General features: G+C 45.4%; 1 protein-coding gene across 2 annotated transcripts in view; it reads left to right on the top strand.

Moving 5' to 3' along the window:
• Positions 1 to 1,493: 1,493 nt before the first annotated feature.
• Positions 1,494 to 7,555, top strand: part of TGFBR3 (transforming growth factor beta receptor 3) — a 204,681-nt gene continuing 198,619 nt past the window's right edge. The window contains exon 1 of one of the 2 annotated variants that reach the window (XM_027058619.2): positions 1,494 to 1,633. The gene's annotated coding sequence lies outside the window, so the exon portion shown is untranslated. The remainder of the gene's footprint in view (positions 1,634 to 7,555) is intronic. The other variant, XM_027058620.2, reaches the window with a different exon arrangement.

Raw genomic sequence — 7,555 nt, 5'->3', positions numbered from 1 at the left:
CAAGCTAGGTGGTCCATAAATATGGGTAAGGAACAAATGGTTCATGGAGGAGGTTTTTACAGGTAATTAGGTAACCCAGGTAATCAAAGACCATTTGACCTTTATAAAAATATCTCGTGGATTCCCTCTGTATCGGCACAAGACAAAGGAGGATAAGAAATACTTCCTCTTCAAAGAAGGGAGTAGGGAATGTAGGGAAGGGAAGTAGGGAAATCGAATAACTTCCCAAATAATGATATAAGCAATAGTGTAAGAAACCTCCCTATTCCATTCCAATATATTAAAGGCCTAGGTCCGGAGCACTTGAAAGCTGGGAGAGGGGTCCTAGGCCAAGGTCCTCATTTTGCGGAGGAGAAAACAGCCTTGGAGAGTTGAAGTTGTCTGTCCAAGGTCCCACAGCTGGTCTAAGGGTGAAAAGACAGGACTGGAAGTCCAGTCTCAGAAACTTCTCACCACACGATCACTTCAGCAGCCTGTTGGTAAAACAGTGTCCTGTGCCTTAAGCATGTCTTGTAATAGAAAAACAAGGTGTAAACGGTAGTGTCAAAGTGGGGTTCTGATTACTGCATTCGTCACTCTTGCGATGTACAGCTCGCAGGCGCAGGTACGCAGAGGCTGCACCTTCGTTTGCATCGAGCGGACGACAGGATCACGCCAGTAGTGTTGACTTAGCTCCTCTATTTGTATTCATGTATTTATCGAGCACGGAGAATGGCCGGGTAACGCGCTCTCCGCTGTTAGGAGGCGGCAAGACCCCATTGGCGCCCACCCTCAGAGCGCCACTTGAGAGAACAAGCAGGATCGGAGGTGGGAAAAACAAACAGGGACAGAATGAAGGTGTGCATGAAGGAGCTTTGCTAAAAAGTGGGCAGGAGGGTGTGATCAGTTTACTGGAGGATTTAGAATTTTTATATCGAGCCCGAGGTAACCAAATAAAAACCCAACTCCTCCAGAGACCTAGAAAGTTTGAAGGACGTAGTTTGAGGGAGCGAACCCCTGCAGCTAGCGTCCGCGGACCCCCACCGCCCGGAGGACTGAGACACCCACTCGCCGCCCCACCTCGGGCGCGCAGCAGCCCCGCCGCTCCCCGATGCTCCTCCTCTCCTCCACCACCCTCAGCCCAAAGGGAAACGCTGGCTCCAGCAGCGCTCGGGGCTCATCCATCAGCCGGGGAGGAAAAGGGGGAGGGGGAAGGGGCGGGCGGCCGGAGGAGGAGTTTCTCCGCCGCGCGGAGCCCTCGGTGGGGCGGCGGGGGAGGAGCGCCCCTCCCCCCGCGCGCTGATTGCTGCGGCGTCCCGCCCGGCCCCGCCCGCGTGTGTGTGTGAGGGAGAGCTATAGCGCTGGGTCGGCCCGATGGGGGTAATCGAGGGTTTCGGGGACGCGGAGTGGCGCTTTCCTCTTCCCAGTGAGTGAGGGAGGGCATTCGGCGGCTCTCGTGCTCGGCCACTTTCCCTGGACGATTCCCGGAGCTCCCTGCAGGAGGTGAAAGTCCCGGCGGGTCCGGATGGCGTAGTTGCGCCGCGGCGCAGCAGCTGCTGGAGCTCACCGCCGCCGAGAGCTGGGCGGGGAAACTTTCCTCCGCGTTCCTCCGACTTGCGGCGGGTGGATCTCTGCGTGACACGCCGCCTCTGAGGTACGTGCGGGCCCGGCCCCGCGGCGCTACAGCCAGTGCCGGGACGCCTGGCCGCGCCACTAGCCCTGCACACGTTCCGGCCTCGGGCTCTGCAGGCTGCGCGGTGCCTGTCGGCGCTGCACGAGGCTCCGTGTCTGTTCACGGCCGGGGTCGCTCCGGCCGCACGGACCCCTCGGGCTCGGGAGGGCGGCGTTGGTCCAGCACTGTTTACGCTCGGAGGAGCCACGACCCGTGGCCAGCGGTGCGTGGGGAGCGGCCGTCTTGGGTCGGGTGGGCAGCGCTCCCGGCGATGCGCTGTCCTGGGGAAGACGTCTCCTCCTCCACGCCTGTCCTCACTCTTCCTCTCCACGGTTTTTTTCCGACCCCCGCGGGGCGCGCCGGCCACTTACCCCGGGGCGCGTGACAGCGTCGGTGGGAAAGGTTTGTTGTGGGTTTGCACTCAATTGCAGTTGCAGAGGCTGCGCCCGGAGACTCGCGCACCGACGGGAGCTGCGCTCCCCTCAGCCGGCGCCCTCCGGGTGTAGTGAGGGCGGCGCGGAGCGCTGCAGACCCGGGCCCCGCAGAGAACGCGCCCCCCTGTTAACGGATTAGCCCCTTACCCAGTTCATTTTGAAGGCTTCCCTTAGCATCTTCATTTGGTGAGAACAAACTGGAAATCTTGGGCTGTGGCTACAAGAATCTGCTTGCAGACTTGTTATTAAAGTGGGCATTTGCCCACTTTCCAGAATCACGTAGTGCAGGGAGTCGGCGTGGTCAAGCGGGAATTACCTTGGCACAGTGGAACTTAGTTTAGTGTGTACCAGAAGAGCTGAGAAAAGAAAATCACTCAATATCCTTAACTGTGAAATGGGAATAATAATAGGTCTGGTCTCATAAAGTCACTGTGAGGATTGAATGATTTAGTATGTGTAGAGTACTAGAACCGTGCCTGGTGCCGAGCAAGCGCTACACAGGTGTGAAAGCTGCTTGTCCGGAGACGGAGGTGATGGGAAAAGAGCAAAGAGGGTGAAGGATGCTAGGAGTGACAGCCGGAGATGGGGAACCAGGCATTTTCTGAACATCTCCCATCTAAGAAAAGTAAGTGAGCGGTTTGGGTGGAAAGAAGCATCTAGAGGTAACAAAGCACATGCCAAGACATTTTAGTTGTCCTGAAATGGTACTTTAAGGCTGCAAACAGTTACTTCACTGTGAAATCAGCTATTTCTCTCTAGTAATAATAGCTACCGTTTATTGAGCCCATGTCACTCTCCTGCATGCCTTGAGGACCATTTAAACCTCATACCAACTCTGTGGTAAAAACATTATCAGGGCCATTTTACAGATAAGACTGTAGAGGTTAGTAATTTGCCCAAGCTAACGCATAACTTTCTGTTAGTTCTGACTCCAGAGCTAACTTAGCCAGGGAGAGCTAACAAGTGCAATCAGATTTGTGTGGGGTGAGCCCAGGCATCTTCTGTTGTTCAGGTTCCCATTTGAGTTGGACATATCTCTTGAAACAGTAATAAGGTATCTGTAATTAGTTTAGGTGATATACTTACTGGGATGCCAAATTACAGCTCTGAGACTGGATCCAAGTAATTAGAAACAGAATCTTGATTTGGATTAATTCATATGAATATTTATTCTTAATTTCTTTTATTCTCTACACATTGTCAGAGTTACTTGGCTTCCTTAGGAAACAGCTTGGGGTTGGCACAGGAGGCAGGGAAATAATTCTTACCCCCTTAAGGGCTATTAAAATGAAATTGATTTCATGCCATTGTGTCAGTTAAAGGATGTTGCTCTGTTTCTTGGTGTTCTCTGCTTTTGGCTTGAATTCTGCATTGTTTAGTGTTTCAAGGCTTCAGCATAGTTTCAGCCCTTCACTTTGTCTTTGTCATTTGTCAACTTTAATTTTTCCTGTTTTGATGGAATCTGACCATTACATGGCAGCTTTGCTTAACAACTGTTGATCCAGCTCATGTTTTTAAATATAAAAATCACCAACTTACTTTTGAACCCCAGCACTTCAAAGGCAACCCTGGGGGAATTCACTGTTATTATGAATATTAGCCAATAGGGGGAGTATAACACACTATTGATGTCTGTCAGACACTTAAACCAGTTTTTAGGGTATTAAAAATACATTTAAGAAGTGGGAAATGTGGCTTTATCTAGCGAAATCACCAAGTTGCTTTCTGAGTTTACACTGGAAAACTGGGTTTAATTTCAACTGATTATAATAAGAATGACCTTGAGGACCAGGCCTATATGTTGGATATATGTCAACTCTCTCGTGGCTGGACCGATATTAAATACACGTGCATGTAGTTTTTTCCATTTGTTTTCCTTAAGAAGTGTATGTAAGATAATTTTGTGTAATTTGAACAATATTTCAATTATCCAGGAGAACTGGGAGTCCAGAGAGATCCATTGTGTATCCTTTTGTAATGGTCCTCATTTGTCTTTTGTAGAAAATTGGATGTAGTGAGTTTGTTTTCAGGAAGGTTGGTACACTCACAATCCTGTCATTATAATTCTTCATTAGCATCTTCCAAGTGTAAGACTGAGGGATTGTTATCCTGAGTAGCAGCAATTCTAGGCATTCTTCAGAGGCTTATATTTTGGTACATAGTAATAGTTCAGACATATTGTATTTGTCTTGTAGAGGTGTGACGTGTCTATAGACACTGATCTTGTAAATAAAATATAAACATTATTTAAGAATTAACATGCCTGGGGGCACCTGAGTGGCTCAGTCGGGTAGTTGTCCGACTTTGGCTCAGGTCATGATCTCACTGTTCCTGGGTTCAAACCCTGCGTCCTCCTCTAGGCTGGTGGTGCAGAGCCTGCTTGGGGTTCTCGCGCTCTCCTCCCTGTTTGCCCTCCCCCGCTGGTGCTTTCTGTCTCAAATTTTAAAAAACTTAAAAAATTAACGTGCCTGGAAAAACAGTTAAACTGACTTTTAAGCAAAGTTTTCAATCTTTGCCTGCAGTTTGGTAGGCCAGTTTCCCTCCTCCTCCTCCTCCTCCTTCTCCTCCTTCTTTGTTTATTTATTTATTTTGAGAGAGTGTGTGTGTGTGATTGGGGGCTGGGAGGGAAGGGCAGAAAGGGAGGGGAGGGAAGGGCAGAAAGGGAGGGAGAGAGCGTGATGTGAGCCGATACCTTGACTGTGAGATCATGACCTGAGCTGAAATCAAAGAGTTGGACGGATGATCAACCGACTGAGCCACCCAGGTGCCCCAGCTTGTTTCTTGTGTATTAGGTAGTTTTGACTTTATTTCATTTAGCAAGTTAGGATCATGTGGATCCTTTTAAAAAATAACTTTAAAATTTAGTCTCTTCTTTGAAAATCTCAGCATTGCAGAAGCTACTTCAGATTAGCATTTTATTTAGGATTTAACTTAATTTTCTATGCTCTCATGTAGTTTACACTCCTTTAGCAAACATTTTTCAAACCCCCTACTCCTAATAGGCTTCTGGTTCCTAGTCTTGGAGTTGGCGAATTAGCTGTCCTCTTTCAAGCCTCTGATAGCAGGGGGCCAAGATGCCTTAAGGCTTCCTAAGGCTTTGTCTTGGAAAGCCTTTATAGATTGACAGAATTGGTTAATTTAAAGGAAGGGATTGTCCAATTCTTTTTAAGACTCAAAGGAATTAGGGGTGCCTGGGTGGCTCACTCAGCTGAGGGTCTGACTCTTGATTTCGGCTTAGGTCCTGATCTCACGGCTCATGGGCTGGTGCTGACAGTGAGGAGCCTGCTTGGGATTCTCTGTCTCTCTCTCTCTGTCTCTCTCTCAAAAGTAAGTAAACTTAAAAAAAAAAAAAAAAAGATTCAAAGTAATTAATCTTTCCCTTTTGCATGCAAACTTAGTTGTAGCTTGTGAAAGTCAGGTGAGTTTCCTGCAGGGAGAATCTGGGCCTAACCTCTCAGGGAACTCAAAGTGTCCTTTTGAGTATGCTGCTAAGGTGATCTCTGCTGACTTCTTTAGTACCTAAGTGATCACCAATTTCCTGGGATCATAAATCTGTGGAAAGTTCTGACTTTACATTTCAGGCTTAACAGAACAGTTAGAATTCAGACTGATAAGTATTAACATTGCTGTAATATATTTTTCTGGATGAACTTGCTGTCGTCATTTTGAATTATCCCTATTCTTGACAATCTATCTTGAACATGTTTTTTTGTTTTTTGTTTTCCCCTTTGTTGCTATTGGACAAAAACTAATTATAATTGTCAGGTTCATTAGTTAATGAGGACAGCCTTCCCTTTTTTTTTTCTTTCTTTTGCTCTTAACAGCTATTTGAAAAACGATTTTGTTACTTTTATGCTGTGTATTGGAGCATTTTCCTTGTGTTTTTTTAACTTGAAATTTTGAAACTTAAGAAATATTAACTACTTTTTGAAATTTGCATAACTCAAGTAAGCAAATGTTTTTAAGGATCTTTAACTTATAAGTAACCTTGTATCACCTGTAGGAATATTGACAGTTTGCAATGTAAAAGTAATTTGCGGTTATATGAAAAACTAGCCTTTCACAAATAACAGTTAGCCTTTAACAGTTTCAGCAAGAGCTGTTGTGGTTTTGGAAGAAAATTACTGCACCAAGATACACAGCAGTAATTTCTCTGGTTCCACATCTTCAGAGCTAATACTTGGAATGATACAGCATTGTCTTTTTGTAGCATTGCATAAAACAAAAGCTATTGCTAATTTGTTTGGTTTCCAGTCAAGCTGAAATAACACAGTTTGGAAGGACTTTATAAAAAATGATCTAGGTCCATTTCCTGGGCTCTGTTCATTTCTGTACCTTTTTGAAATACAACATTTGTTTGTTAACTGACATTGAGCTTTCTTTTCTCTGTTTGCAAAGCCCTTGCTAAAGATTTAGGACAGATTTCCAAGCAATTTTCCTTCTTTCAGAGAGAATAATGATTTTTATACCAACCAAGATGTGCACAGTATTTAGTGTTTGGAACAACATTTGTAAAAATTCTGCATGAGGCCACTCTCATTTGGACCTTACACTTTTTTTATTCTTTAGTTTCCTAGGCCAACCATCAAGACTTATAGAAGGACAACTAAGGGCATCTTTATTTAATTTATTTAATCTTCAATTATTATTGAAGGTCTGAAAAAAGAGCCCTAGAGTTATGCCCTCAGGCCATCCTGATATCTCCTGCTTAGGGTAATTACAGGGGGGAAGAAAAAAAAGATTAACACTAGTGTTTGTGCTGAAAGTTTCTTCAAGTCTGGGAAGAGGACTCTGAATAAGAGTAGAGCGTGGCAAAGTTCATTTTTAGGATTTACTGTTAAATTGTTGCCACAATAAAAATTTAAGATAAAATCTAAAATGCAAGCTCTATCTCTATGAGAAAGGATGGTAATACAGAAGCATATACTCTCCCTGCGTCTTGGGCACTGGACTCCAGGGGGAAGGGGGTCAGAGTAGGGTGCTGTTTGTGGAGGAAGAAGTACCTGCTGGCCTTTCCTTCCAAGTACCATAATTCATTTCCCTGGTACATGCTGAAGGTCAGGATTTTGTGTGAAATTGCAAATGGAACATTTGTAAAAACACGTGTAAGTTGATCATCCTTGAAAGAATGATCTGTAGAAAACAGTCTTTACAGATACTAGTCCTTGAGCTTTCCTGTTGATTGGATTGCCCTGTGAGACGAGGGCTGCAGTGTGACAGACAGGTGAGATGACTAACCTCCATTGATGGGTAAGGACACCAGATGGACCAGGTCTACCAGAACTTTGGATTTCTTGTTTTGTTCTTACTGTTTTATTAATGGAAACTTGGTGAATACTTAATTTAACTTGGCACATGAAAAGATTCCCTTTTGAGAGTATACTTCTATTAGCATTTTTAGTGATTTATCTGTCTTGACAGTATGAAATTGGTCAATGAATGCAAAAATACACGGGTGTGTATTTGCAAA

The sequence above is a fragment of the Acinonyx jubatus genome, chromosome C1, assembly GCF_027475565.1.
Source record: "Acinonyx jubatus isolate Ajub_Pintada_27869175 chromosome C1, VMU_Ajub_asm_v1.0, whole genome shotgun sequence".
NCBI lineage: Eukaryota > Metazoa > Chordata > Mammalia > Carnivora > Felidae > Acinonyx > Acinonyx jubatus.
Note: the sequence above shows the minus strand (reverse complement) of the source record. Positions and strands in the feature narration are given on the sequence as shown.